Source organism: Nelumbo lutea, chromosome 6, assembly GCF_056320005.1.
Source record: "Nelumbo lutea isolate HS-2025 chromosome 6, American lotus-T2T, whole genome shotgun sequence".
Taxonomy (NCBI): Eukaryota; Viridiplantae; Streptophyta; class Magnoliopsida; order Proteales; family Nelumbonaceae; genus Nelumbo; species Nelumbo lutea.
The window spans coordinates 14,953,445-14,969,341 of NC_142689.1; the positions used below are offsets into that span (position 1 = coordinate 14,953,445).

General features: G+C 36.0%; 2 pseudogenes; both read left to right on the forward strand.

Annotated features, from left to right (window-relative positions):
* Positions 1-216: 216 nt before the first annotated feature.
* Positions 217-1,038, forward strand: LOC148847533 (small ribosomal subunit protein eS17-like; annotated as a pseudogene).
* Positions 1,039-9,356: 8,318 nt separating this feature from the next.
* On the forward strand, positions 9,357-13,082 carry LOC148847534 (fatty acyl-CoA reductase 2, chloroplastic-like; annotated as a pseudogene).
* Positions 13,083-15,897: the final 2,815 nt, after the last annotated feature.

Sequence of the window (15,897 nt, forward strand, 5' to 3'; positions counted from 1 at the left end):
AAAAAAAAATAGTAAATGTTTTTTGAATATCCGATCGTTTACGTTCATCGGATCGGATTTGGATTAAAGTTAAACGAATCAAATTTGGATCTACCTACGTCCGCTTCGATTCAATCCGTGTTCAGCCCTAAAAATCATGGGCAAATATGGAAATTTAAAAATCGTGCTTTTTTTTTTTCAATTTTTGGAAATTTATAAATAGTATGAACTATGGACGTTATCTCTCTCTCCCGCCTCCCTGTAGAAACACTAGATACGAGCAAAACCCTAAACCTTTTTACTCCTGCAGTGTGCAGCCGCGGCCGCTCTTCCTGTCTTAATCTTTTCGGATTGCAGGTAAGCTGCTGCGACTAATCTACCGAGGGTTGCAATGGGTCGTGTTCGCACCAAAACCGTGAAGAAATCCTCTCGGCAGGTGATCGAGAGGTACTACTCTCGGATGACCTTGGACTTCCACACCAACAAGAAGATGTTGGAGGAGGTCGCCATCATTCTCGAAGCGCCTGCGCAACAAGATCGCCGGATTCTGTACCCACCTCATGAAGCGAATCCAGAGAGGCCCTGTTCGTGGAATCTCTTTGAAGCTCCAAGAAGAAGAGCGCGAGCGGCGTGTGGACTTCGTGCCTGAGGAGTCCGCCATTAAGACCGATGCCATCGAGGTGGACAAGGAGACGATGGACATGCTTGCTGCCCTCGGAATGGCGGACCTACCTGGCGTCGTCAAGCAGGCCGAGCCGGCTCTCCCTCCTCCCGCTTTCGGTAGGGGGGGTGCTGCTGGTGGGGCTGCACGGAGATATTGAAGTGTTAAACGTGAATGGGTTGAGCGGGAAATGAGGTTAGTGTTAATTGTAGTTGGCGGACCTGTTTTTGGCTCCATTTGAGGTGGTTTTCACTGTTATTTTAGTTTTGAATCTGAGATTAAAGGTAGTATACGGTTAATTTTAGACTTGTATAAGGACAACGTTTGAAGTTTTGCTGCTTCTCGTTTTCTTAAATTTCATTCGAATGAAAAAGTAACGTTGGCCATCTTATGGATAATGGTTTTTGTCCTCTGGTAGTGCATTTGATTTTTTATGTTTGATAAACAAAAGGGTTTTATTATAATAACTGGAAATTTACAAGGTCCAGTACATTAGAAATCCAAGCTGGTTGACAATCAAAAAGAAATTAATCATGAATAGAAGTTTTAGCAGTTTGGACTAGTTGGTGCTTTGGCAAATTATGTTGCCTATTTACAAATCAAAAAGAGACTATAGATAACTGAGTTAACAAGTTCTTGAACTTCACAAGTGGCGACAGGCAGGATCAAGGAAGTGGAAAATTTAACTGAAGTGCATTCAGTACAGTAAGAGAAGTCCAGGCAAATAAGTAGCCCACGAGGTGTATGTTGCAATGCAACTTGAACACTCTGGTAAACAACCAATTAGAGATCAACGACTAAACGCACCTAGACAGGAAGAATTAGAGATTCAAATACTTCCAAAAGAACTTAGGTTAGATAAAGTACTCCTCCATCAGTAAAGGGACGATTGGTTGATACCAGATATGCCGACTTTTGTTAGGGTTGCTTTTGTGATGGAATCATGGAACATGATTTTCTGATGGTAGTGAATGAATTCTCTATAAGTTTTACTCCATGTGTTGGTATGGAGTTGCCACAAACAAAGTGGACATCAAGTAGTCAAGGTTGCACTCTTTCTTTGGCTGCATTCCCTATCATAAAATAGGTCCAATTTTTTATGTTTGCAGAACAAAGACTGTAAATCAAATGTTCAATTATCACTCTTTGTCTGCATAGTTGTAATCTGTTTAACTTATTATATGATTCCATCATCAGTATCTTGGTTAAATTTAAAACATTTGTCTTTTTCTTCGGCCAATAATTGCTTCACCACATTGAAAACACTGCTTCAATTCTCATTTGATGGAGAATCCTAGAGAAGTTCTTAATAAAGTTTGCAAGGTGATGCAGGTTGAGGCTAGCTGCAGCTTAGGGAAAATGTAAAAAAAAAAAATGTTTATTTTCAGGGTGATCAAGGTTTTGAGTCTGTGCCTATGAAAATTCATCATTGCCAAATTGTGTCTCAAAGACCATTGTGGCTGCAGAAGATTATTAAAGAGTTAAATATGAAGATTTGTTAGGAGACATGAGCAAGGAGGATGAGCAGAATGTTGGGGAGCGGAAGTAAGGTTGAAGGTTCACTAGAAATTCTGAGGGGGAGTTATGAATTTTCTTTTCTCAGTACGGTTGGTTGTGAGGTGAACTGCAATAGTGTTGATGGGATTGAGAAAAGTTTGTGTGAAGAAGTACATGTGGTGGATCATCAACTGATGGTGGTGAGGGAGATCTCGGCATCATAAAGGAAGATAATCCAAAAGTTGGACGGGTTTTCTTGTATCATAAAAGTGAAAACAGTTATTTTATGTGCTGTGAGGAGTTAAAATCACATCATTGTCTAGTTGAGAAATTAGATGGTGTGTGCAAAGTTTTCGAGACATCAAGAGCACTTGGATGCCTTGTCGCCTAGATGATGGGTTTTGAAAATAACAGAAATCCTTAAAGTTAATTTCTTATTTCCTATATTAACCAAAAATTGTCTACAAGCAGTAGTAAGAATTAAATAAAGCAATTACATTAACAAAATAAATGAATATTACAAGTTCTTAATCTGCACCCAATTCTCTTCTGCTAAGGGTGCCAATGGGCCAGTTTTGTATTGGACCCTGTTCAGTCCAAAATCAATTTGGATGAATTGGACGGACCAACAAGACATATTGGCTTGGATTAATCCGTTCCAAAATATTTAATAAATTGGATTGGACCCGGGTCATTGGATTGGATTTGAAGGCAGTTTTTGGTCCATTGATATAAGATAAAAATATGTGTCAATAGATCGGGTTTGGATTAAAACCAATTTAAATCAAAATGAAGTTGAACAGATTGAACAGTCCAGACATTAAATTGGACTTGTCCAAAATGGTCCAAAATATATATTGGATTGGATTGGGCCTGGTCCATTTATAGTTGACTCACATTAGACTGGATCGGATTGGACCAAATCCACTCCAATTGACACCCCGATCCGCAGCCATCAACTTCCACGCATTTTTTAGTCCAATTTCCCCCTGGAGCCCTTGTTTTTACTACTAGTAAATTTACTGAAAAGAAAGGCCCAGAACCCTTCTTAAAAAAGGGAAAAAAAAAAAGAAAAGAAAAGAAAAAACTAAAAGGAACCAGAATTATTCGTTTGAATCAAAATTAAAAAAGTGGTATAAATGGTTTTGTGTAGGTGTATGTGTAGCGGGTATAACTTAAAAATGCTGCATTAGTAATGCCAAATGATCAGATCGAATCAGATATGAGGGAGATCCTAATTTGATTCATTTATATTCAGATGGGATCTTATCCCTAGGATATATAGTGGATCTGAATCAAATTCGAAAGCAATTGAATATTGAATAGCATTAATAAATTAAATTAATTGATAAAAAATTGCATTAATAAATTAAACTAAAAGTGTTCAAAATATTTTATGTAATTAATAAAATGAAGATGAAAGAAAATATATTGAATGTAAATTTTATGAAAACTCCAACCAGTGACGCTTTACTTAGAACACAATATGCAATTAAACCAACTTTATAAAATAGATAAGAGTATAAATTTCAAGTGTATACAATCATATGCACATTGGTTAAATCCAATTCGATTATATTGGATCACATCAGGGTGGATCCATTTTTTATCATATATAAACAAATTGAATTTATATCACCCTTAACGGATCAAATTGAAATTTGAATTCAGATAAACTGATATCTTCCATCACCACTTTGATGGAAGATATATAGGGGTGGATTCAAGCCGACAGAATTGAATGTCTGGATATTTGAGTTTGGCTTGCCAATAAGCTATGAGGCTTGAGTTTGATTTGAGTTAAAGACTTGAATTCAAATTCGGCTCAAGTCAAAGCTTGTAAGTTTAAGCTCGGTTCAACTTGTGTTCAACTGTGATTCAACCTTTTATAAAAATTAAAAATTATACACTTTTTTATTTTATATGTATATAAAAGCTCGATTAGGCTCGTGAGTCTTATGAGCTGAGTTTTACTAAGCTCGAGCTTGGCTTGATTAACAAATAAGCCTATCTATTGAACAAATAAATAAGCATACAAATAACAAAAAATGCATATAATTGTATTAAAAAAATAGCTTGATTTATTATTCATACTCTGTATTGTTCATGCTTTATTCTTAGCATAGATGGTCACTTTAACTAATGCATACAAGGGCAATAAACGAAACAAGAACGCTTTGCTCTTAAAACACTAATGGTTTATATCCTTGAATTGAAAAAGTTTTGACTCACATGATTTTGTTCTTATATTGTTCAGATTTTAGGGAAAAAACCGCCCTGACATGATTCTAACCCATGCAAGATTCAAACTATCAATACAAGTTTGGGGTACTAAAACACGTATTTAATAATTAAATAACATAAAATTAGCATTGCTGTGAAATTTTGAAAAAAAAAAAAAGATGTGCATTTGAATTATATTGATACTTTGGACCATGAAACCTATGTCTAATATATCAAATAAGCCATATAATATCTTAATTTAATTTATATTTTTCATGTTTTTATCATTTATGAATTATCTCTGTCTTTTTTTTCTTTTTTTGTTTGAGGCTTACGTTTTAAAATGCCTTAAAGGCTTACGCCTCACCCCTTTTAGATGCAACCGCCTCACCTCTGCCTTTAACCTTTTTAAGGCCTTCATGCAACTATGATGCCTCCCTTTATCACTGATTCACGTAACATTTGCTTTGAATAAATTCTTGCTAACTAAAGAATGATTTCAACAACAAAATGTGTTTTTACATTTTTCTAGGGTAAGGCTGATAAGGTCCACCATTAGGTGTATGTATGTGTTAGGGTGTCAAACGGTGTCCATTTGTCTGGATTCAAAATTTAATTCAATCCCATTAATGGGGCCCAAATTCCATCCGTTTTCCGATCCAATAAAATCCAATCCGATTTTCACTTCATATTTTCATGAAATAAAATATGAAAGTCATTTTTAGTTTATTTTATTAATAATATGTAATTTTGATTATTTTTAATTTATTTTATTAATAATATGTAATTTTGATCATTTTTAGTTTGATTTACTTATACTATTCAATAATCTATTACATTTGTATTTGATTTGGATCCAATGCAGAAGATCGGATTCCAATTTAAATATAAACACTACTAATATCCAATTCAATTTGCAGCCCTAGCGTAGTGTTGTATATGATACATGCACCAAAATCTTTTATTGAGCCTCTTACGAGTGATTATTTAATCATGTGGTAACATGGGCCCACATTTAAATGGACATGGGGTCCAAAATATCAAAAAAGAATAAATATGAAAAATAACAATAAGGAATGTGGATAAATGACCGTTGGAAAAATCTATACTGCCGAATAGCAGAAGGGTTTTGACAAGTCAAAATCGTCCGGTTGATTCGATAAAATGACGGTAGGATTGGTTATATAAGCTTTTTGGGTATATTTTATCATAATTTTTACTTTTGAAGCCTTTTTTTTTTTTTTTTTGGTAGGAAACCGATAATCATATCATTCAAGAAGAAAATACAATTACAAACTGAAACAGGGATAAGGGAAAACAGAAAAAAAAAAAAAGCAAATACAAATAAATTAAAGAATACATTGAAAACTTCCCCGTAGTTTCAAGTATAACAAACATTTAAATACAGCACTGGTGTTTGTGTTTCAAGTATAAACATCGTTTCAACTCAAAATGGCATAGGTTGAAACACCAACAATAACAGACACAACCTTAGTCTCTTAAGCAATTTGTGTTGGAAGATCTCTCTCTAAAACAGGAGAGCCGCTTTGGTCAATGCAAGCTCGTTCAAACAGTCTCTTGCAACTTTGCATTGGAAATATCTTCCCATGAAATAAAGCACATAATATGAAGATATTCTCAATGCAAGGCTGTAAGAGTTCAAATCAGCTCCCCACAAGATATTCTCAATGCATTGGAAACTGTCAGTTCGAGTTTGGAAGGAATACAAACACGAATGTATACAGTGCAAAATACAAAGTTTTGCATTCTGCATATTTATATTTAATATGAGTTTAGATTTTTTATTCACTTTTTCTACACTTTTTACTCACCCTGAATTACACTTTTAATATGAGTTTAGATGTGTAGCTCCAATTTATGGCGGGCAGAGAGTGAATAAAAAAAATGAGTAGAAAATCCTGAATGAATGAGCTGACACACATGCGAACCAGCCCTCGGTTGGTTCATTGTACTCTATTGAGATCCATGTTTTTTATCAAATAATATGTCCTCGAATTATTCCCTCTCGTTTGAGGTTGAGTCTATGTATTTTTAGGGTAAATTAGAGAGACCTCAGTAATGTACTTTGTGAGTAGTGACAGGTTCTCAAACTTTCATTTGAGACAGAGATCTACCTTAGCTTTTACTTTCCGACTCCAACACTCTTGTTCTCACTGTTAATATTCCGATCAGTACTTAAGTTCAGAAAAAAATGTGTGTATTCAAACATTTTAGAACCCCCAAATTGCCCTTGTATATTTGCCCCTTATGTTATATGTTTATAAATCCTACCGCTTAGTTGTTATCTTACTATGTACATACAGGATACTTTAGAGAATATAAACTTGTAGAAATTTGATAAAATACAAAAAATGGAAAATAAAGGAAAACTAATAAAATGGAGAAATTACAGGAAATACAACAATAAATGAAGAGGAAAATATACAAGACTAGAAAAGTACAAAACATAGAAAACTGCAAAAAAAATGAAAATAGAGTAAATTGTAGAAAAAAATTTAAATACAAAAAAAAATAATAATAAAACACTAAAAATACAACAAAAACAGAAAAATAGAAATTTCAGAAAATACAACGAAGACAAGGAAGAAAAATACAAAAAGTGGAAAAATGGAATTGCATAGAATATTATAAAGGAAAGGAATAGAGTACAAGAAAAACAGAAATATATAAAACACTACCAAGTTGCAAAAAAAAAAAGAAAGTTTCCACTTTCTCCGTTGGACTTTGTGTGTGCATTAGAGAGAAAGAGGATTTCCAGTGAGAGAGAGAGAGAGAGAGAATTATCATATTTGATACCTGCATGAATCAACAATGAAAACAAAGAATTGGTGATAATGGCAAGAAAAACACAAACAACAAACAGAGAACTATTGGTGAAAATTAACTTCGAATTTACCTTATATGAGAGTTGAAATTTGGGAATGATAATCTAAAGTCAACTTTATTGTAACTTCTAAACTTTTATTAATTGGTGTGTAAGATTTTGTTGGTTGAACTTTGGCTTATATGGACGTGTTAGGTATTGTTTGATTTTACTTAAAATAAGTAGTTATTCAAATAAATACTTACAATAAGTGGTGGAACTACACAAAAAATGTAAAATAAGCACTTAATCATGTTTAGCAAATAAGTCGGGAATAAGTGCTTATTATAAAAATAAGTACTTAAAAATAAGCAACATCTGAGCTGCTTATTCATAATATTCATAACAAGTATTATTATTATTATTATTATTATTATTATTAAAGCTACACATGGGACCACGTGGCACTCCACCTGCATTACATGTGGATCCATATGTGTCTCAAAGTAGTGATGTAGCTAGTTCCTTTGAAATAAACCATGGTTTTCAAAACCGGATCAGACTGGATGGTTGGACCAGAAAAATTGAGAATCGGTCAAGTGACCGATTTTAGTTTTTCCCAAAACCATTGATTTTGGTAAGCAAACTGCTGACCTGGGTAGTTAACCGTTCGAATGGTTTTGATCGTTTTTATTTTTATTTTTTTGGTCAGAACGGGCCGATTTTCCGGGGCTGAACCGTCATACTTAGAAAATTAAAGAAAGGGTGAAAACTTTTCGCAACCACAAGACTATTGCATGACAAACTTTAATATTGTCTGTAAAACCCTAATCCCTTTTTCTTCATTTAGCAGAAAATGAAGGAAAAATCAGAACTCCAAATAGAGAGATATACACTCTACTCTACATATCTCATGAAACATGGGATGAGGAAAATAGAAAAAGTTTATTGTCAATGGGCACAAATCTATCACTCCATGAATGCCGATCTCCACAGACGAAGACGTTGCTATAGAAAACTATCAAGGGATTAGTGAAGCATATGAAATCTTGACTGATGCGTATTGAAAAACGAAAACAAAGAAAATTGTTGCGAACCAAACCAGCTCTAACCTGGTGCCGATGCATTAAATAAACGATTGCAGACCAAATAAGGGTGGAAGTCATTTGCAAGAAATTGTTTCAGGTGCCCATCGTTTCTTATTCACTTGAGTACTCCGCTTTTTTTCAAAACACCTGCAACCCATTATGAACTGGATTCGGTAATGACTCCCTTTTTAAGTCAAATTTATAAAATGTCAACTTTATTTTCTAATGATGGTATTGAGAAAAAAATCATGAACAGAAAGACAATGGAAACTTCACAAATTAGGAAGCATGTTACAGAGTAATTAACGTCTACTAATTTTGCTTTTGAACTTATCTCAACTTGAAGATTTTTGAATCTTTACCTCAATCAATTGGATAGAGAATACACTGTAAAGTCATCAAAACAACAAGATTTGCCGGTTTGTTGCTTCAATTCTCATTTGCAGAATAAGAAACACTGAACATTGACTTAGAGAAAGCAAGTTTACCATGGAGGAGCTACGCTAGCACTTCAGTATAAACAATTCAACACCAGAATTTTTTCCCCTGCAACCGTTTGTTAATGGCATCTGCTCCATGGAAGAGCTAGGTCTGAACAATTTTCTCTATATTTTTTACCGTCTGTCGAGCTGGGTGGTCAAAGTATCTACTTTTTTTTCGTTCTTTTAAATTTTTAATTTAAAAAATTGAGATATTAAAAAACGCAAGTCCCGTTAAATGACTCGCACATGTGATAGGGATACCATGCGAAGTATGACATATAATTTGGAGCTATAACGAAGTATGACCAGGGATACCAGCACACACATAACGAAGTGCAGTAAATCCGGACTCATTTTGTATAGAGGTAGCTACGGTGGTGCATAACTATTATTCGCCCATTGTTTTACTAGTAATTCGGGCTGATGTTTTTAATGGTGTTAGGTGTAAATTAAGCAGTTAGATGGAGAAGAGAGCTGATGTTCTTAAGACCTTTGGTTCTTGCATTTTTCTCAGTGTAGGAGGATATCAATAGCTTTGGTCTCAACCCAACCAAGCTCTGCAAAACATCAGTTTGTCATTACTTTCAACTCTTTTAGCAATTATGGGAGCTTTCTTTCTAAACCACGTCTTTGCTACATCGAAAGAGCTTACAAGGTCAACGAGTGAACATGTTCGGTGTTGCATCAGTGGGCTGTCATCGTGGAAGAAGAGGATGAACGTCGTACGTTGCCAAAGCAGCGGTAACTTCTCAAGTTCTAAAGGGTTGTCCTCTGTTCAAAGTGATATTAAAACCCAAGAACAGATACCGCTGAAGCATGCTTACGACACCACCCTGATGGATTCCGGTGATGGTATCGGAATTGTAAGATTTCTTAATGGAAAGCACCTTCTTGTTACTGGTGCAACTGGATTCTTAGGGAAAGGTACGTATACTATATTACATACGCTCTTGAATTCATTTTGGCTCCTTTTAAAAATGAAGCAGAAATGCCGCTAGATCTCAAGGTGAATATTACAACCATGTCACCCATTTCACCTTCTTAGCTGAATAAGGTGATGTGGCCGGTGATCTCCTTCTGCTTTCCATGAACAGATCAGTTATGTGTGCATGGATTGGTTATTCTAAACTTCTTTTCTTCTTTCTTTCTTTTGTTTTCCCTTTTGGGACTGTTCTCTGGATTAGTTAAACTTGATGGCTGTCTATATTTTTCAGTTCTTATTGAGAAGATTTTAAGGGCACAAGCCGACGTGGGTAAGATCTATCTTTTGATAATGGCCAAAAATAAGGAAGCTGCAAAGAACAGATTGAAGACTGAAATATGTTTCTTTGATAAGGATTCATTATCTTAAGCTCATTTAACTATAATTTCCAGCGTTATCATCATGGTCTCACAACTTTTGCTTTAACTTTAGTAATTTATGTATAATTAGATCTTAAGCACAGAACTTTTCAAGTGCCTGCAACAAGCCCATGGGAAATACTATGAAGCTGCCATGTTGAGCAGGCTGGTTCCTGTTGTGGGAAACGTCCGTGAATCTAATCTTGGAATAGAAGCAGACTTAGCTGAAGAAATTGCAGAAGAAGTTGATGTAATATTGAACTTAGCTGCTAATAAAACCTTTGATGAAAGGTTCATGCATGTTCTTTGAATCAGCTTGTGTTTATATGATGGCATTCATTTCATAAGTCGATCGATATTTAGTCATCTAATTTTGTTCTCACATGCACAACGTACTTTGGTTCATTCTTTACTTAAAAACAATACATTCAGGTATGATGTTGCTATTGACACAAACACACAAGGACCCAGTCGACTTATGGGCTTCGGAAAGAGATGCAGGAAACTGAAGCTCTTTCTGCATGTGTCAACTGGTAAGTGATTAATTAATTAATGTTTAAACAAGCTCAAACAACATACTCTGTATTTTCAGTGAAAAACAGTCAGATTGATTAATTAATTGTTTCTTTTGGCACAGCATATTTTCACGGTGAGAGACGGGGAAGAATATTGGAGAAGCCCTTCTTCATAGGAGACAGCATAGCAAAAGAGAGATTGCTTCTAGAGACAACCCTTTCAACTTCCTTACCTGTATTGGACGTTGGAGCGGAAACAAAGTTGGCTTGCACGGAGGCTGCTAGCCAAGTTAATACAGTGAATGAAAAGATGAAAGAATTGGGTATAGAGAGGTGAGGTGACTATATATAATGACTGTAACTAAATTGGAAGAGTTGAGCTATCTAGCCATGAATTAAAATTGTATTTTAATAGGGCACGACTCTATGGATGGCAAAACACATATTCCTTCACCAAGGCTATGGGTGAGATGATGACAAACAGCACCAGAGGAGAAATACCAGTAGTCATTATCCGTCCAAGCGTCGTTGAGAGCACTTTCAGAGACCCCTTTCCCGGATAGATAGAAGGAATCAGGTACCTTGTAATTCTAACTGTCTCTATGGCTAGCTAGTAGATAGAGTCATTCATGGAACTATCCTTGGATGATCAAATTTATTTATTCAATTATATTCTGTTATCTTGATTTTTGAACCTCAGGATGATTGATCCATTAGTTTCCTATTATGGAAAAGGCCGTTTCCTTGTAGACCCCAAAGCAGTTATTGATTTGGTGAGTGTATTTATTCTTTGGTTGATACAGCTAATTAATAATAATAATAATAATAATAATAATAATAATAGCAATAATATTATATATATCCCCTATAGTTTCATGCATTTAATTATTAAGACCTACCCTGTAGATGCAACTGTTTTATCTATCAGTATCAGTATAATTGATATGGTCATTTCATATTTTCCACTCATTTGAATAGGTGAAATGATCATTGTGAAACAAAAATATAAACAGTTACAGAAGGTCATCAATTAAGTACAACAGTTGTAAATTACCTTTTTTTTTTAATATTAATCACTGCCTGACACCCTATAGGGATCATTATTCTTTCAAGTAAACAGTAAAACATCACAACATCAAAAGTTATTTCTTAAAAAGATGATAATAACGGGATTCAAAATCGCACCACCACTGTGACAATTCATCCACGGGGCCAGTTTCTTCAATTGGGGTGTTTAATTTTAAGTAATACTATGCAATCTATAGTGTAGGTTTTAGTAAATACATGCATGAATCTATTCTCTGTAATAAACACCAGACTAAAGCATGGGTTTGTGTGAATGGACGTATATAGGTCCCTGCAGACATGGTTGTCAATGCAACGATAGCAGCCATGGCGAAGCATGGGGCAACCCAGAAGCCGGGATTGGAAATCTACCATGTTGCTTCATCTGTGGTGAACACTATACTGTTGGGAGATCTGTTCAGGCTTTTCTACGAACACTTCCACTCGTTTCCTTGTATGGGCCCAGATGGGAAGCCAATTCCTATTTCGAGATTGAGGCTCTTCAATACCATGCATGACTTTTCCTCCCAGCTGTGGACAGATACGGTTCAGCGTAGTGGGCAAGCAGCTGCGATAGCTTCAAATACGAAGCTCTCCGACAGACTAAAAAAGTTGGTTGCGCCGGTTCAGTATTTGGCCGAATTATACGAACCCTATACTTTCTATGGAGGATGGTAAGATGTCAACTCACAACTCACAAATCATAGTAATAACCCGGAAACTCGGAACTCGATAAGACGAGTCAAACATCCGAGTCTAGACTCAATTATTAGATCTGAATGCATCGTGGACCGAACCGAGCTGCAAACAAGATGTAGTCCCAAAAACTTCCAAACGGCCCGCTAGGCTACCCCTAGTCAACGGAAAGAGAGGCAGTGAAGAAACGCCTTTTCTATTTTATTGGGTCCCACCACAGCTTAACACATTCATCAATCAATGGAAAGAGAGGCAGTGAATCAGTTCTCAACCAACCATATTATGTGGCATATGGGACATTATTACTGGGCCCGCAGCCCACAACACATCTATATATCAAGTTGAACTAATTCACTCAAAACCACTCAACCATGCATGAATGAATTGGCCACTCAGAAGAATGTGACCAGGGACTGGAGCTTTTTCACTGACGGAATAAGCAGCTGAGGGATAAAATCCTCAAAAAAAAAAAAAAAAAAACGTTGATCGGATTAATGTGTTTAATTATCAAAATTAATTATTTGTTTATGAAATTTACTAAAAGACTTGAAATAATTAAACAGCTTGTAGGTTTGATAACAGTAACACAAAAATGTTGATGGAAGACATGTCGGAGGAAGAAAGGAGGAGCTTTGGGAAGATTATATCACCAAAATCCATATTCCTGGTCTAAGAAGGCATGCCATGAAGGAGGAAGGAATGAGTGGATAAATACTTTCTTTCTTTTTGGGTGTTAGTTTTCCATCTTCTAAAGCCCATGTACTACTCAATGTTCTTGGTTGCTCTCTCTCTCTAGCTAATTAGTATCCTACAGACCTATGACCTATCTATTAGTTGGTTTATATGAATAATGGGTGTATTTTTATTGAATAATATAATCTTTAAAAGGTCAACTATCTGTTCCCATCTATTGTCCATCATGTGCAAGAAAGCGAAATCTAAGGCACTCTAATCTAATCAAATTTTGTTTTCCTGTATACTTTTCTAACCCGTTAACATTATTTTGTTCCTATCTATTGTCCTCTTGGAGTGAAACACTTCCATAACCCATATATGCTTTTTTTTAATCCAATTATAAGTCTTCAAATCATTCCTTGCCACCTAAGGTTGAGTCTATGTTTTCTTTAGTCTTTCCTTCTTATTTAGGCTCTATTTGGTTTCAGTGCAAATTTTTTTGTATTAGTACAAATGCACGGGAGTGCAAATGTAAAAAAAATGTAAATTCTTGTTTAATTTTGTTTTGGATTTTACTTTATTCTATTATATTTCTTAATTTACTTTATTTTACTGCAATAAAGCAAAATAAGTTAAAATTTGAAACAAAAGTAGGTCAGCATTTACACTCAAATCATTTGCACTATCATGGTTTTGCATCAGTGCAAATTTATTTGCATTGCAACACCAAACGCAGCCTTAGCACCTTTTACTTGCATTAATAACTCCTTTCACTATCTGATCTGTCCACCTAGGCATCTTCCAAGGGGGGTAAGAATTTCCCTCCCCCATAAACCTAGGTTGTCCTTCAAGTAGATAGTCTTGCACATTGCATTAAATTTCTTGAGTAAAATTTATTGAATTAATAATATACAATTTCTCTCTCTCTCTCTCTCTCTCAAATACACAAGGTCCCCCACTTTACCCTCCCACTCCAACTCTATCTTTTCTCAATTATGACATTGGATCCCACACGACCCCCTTTTAATGTTTCCAGTAATGCTTTTTTTTTTCTCAAGCTAACACTCAAACTGATTATGTTCATTAATCCAAACCTTTACAAATACTGATATCCCAAATTTAAGAAGGCAAGATCTCTCTCAACATTGGGCCATTGGGCCCAACGGTTCCCACGCAAAGTCCCACACAACTTCTCTCATATGACATTGGTCTCATTATGACACCATCTCACGCAACCCCCTCTTCCTCTAATCCTCTCTTCCTCTCTCTCTCTCTCCTAAGTCTAGATCTGCTCCCAATGGAATAATTCCAATATGATCTAACACCACACATCTCAAGTATGATAGGTCCCTGTCTCATGGCGTGAGACATGTGATGTCAAATTAGGTTGCATGTAGCATGTTGAAACAGGTTTTGTTGGGAGCAAACTCCAACTCATTCATGCGACATTGAGTCCCGTCAAGGCATCAACTCCAAATCTCCCCCTAACAAAAAAAAAAAGGTTTTGACACCCAACATGATGATGTTGGAATCGTTTTGAACAGTTTTTGTTTAAGGAGATCCCAACTCTCTCTCTCTCTCTCTCTCTCTCTCTCTCTCTCTCTCTCTCTCTCTCTCTCTCGATTCCCAAGCAAGAATTAGCCTAGAAAATTGTGGTACTAATGTTCAGTACTAGTGATGTTTCAACTTATTCGGGTAAAGACAAGACACAGGTTGCAAATTTTAACAAGGTTCAAAGTATCGATACGATATGAGCGGTACTTAGAAATGGCTGATACATACTTTTTTTTTTAGTTTTTTTTTCAAAGTTAAGTTTTTTGGGAAGCTTATAAGATATTTTTATTATTAAAAAAAAATGGGGGTCTGAAACCCCTAGAAACAGGTGTTTCGGACCGTACCTTTTTCAAAAGATACGATACAATATGCCCCATATCAGGCGTATCGTATCAATACTTTGAACCATAGATTTTAACATTTCCAACGGGTGGTTAAGTCACCCACAGGAGAGTATTGGTCACCCTCCAAAAAAAATCTCGGCCTTTTTAGAGTTCAATTCCCTTCACTCCCTCAAATTTGGTTTATTGATTCCCCAAATGTATTTATGCACCTCCCCCCCCCCCCCACCCATCCCTAAATAAGTCCAATTTCTCCTCACACAGTGCTTCTCACACTGACTTCACAGGCACACCATGTATCGGGGGAACACTTCCCATCTCTCCTACTTAGGTGCTATTATTCATGGAGATATCCCAATGCACGGTGGGATGTGCCTGTGAGGTTGGTGTAAGGTGCACTCTATGAGGAGCAGATCCCAATTCTCCTATAAACAACCCCCTTGACATTGACCCAAACTGTACTCAAATTACCCCAATAATCTTGGACCCATTGTATAGTCGATCATATATGGAGAAATTGGACAATTAGACAGTTGACCAACTTATCCCCACAAAATACAGATAAACGAAAGAGGCCAAAATACCACACTCTAGTAGGAATCCATATCACATGCCAACAAATTATGTTTTAACACCCTACCAACTGAATCTGATGCCACACATCTCATACATGGTGAGACTCACTTGTATGGTTTATCCCACACAGGTTAAGAGGTGCGGTGTAGGTCCTGTTGGTAGGGTATTGGGAAGGGTTTTGTGGGTAGGAGCCGCAGGAGATCCCAATAACTCTAGTAGAGAAACAATACACATTGTGTGTCAAGAATTTGGTGTGCTTCCCATACCAACCCCACAGCACATTGCATCCGTACATCGGAAGGGTTGGTGTGTGAAGCGCTAGGTATGGAGCAAATATGAGTTCATGTGTCACAACTAGGGCCAACCTCAAATACCACATA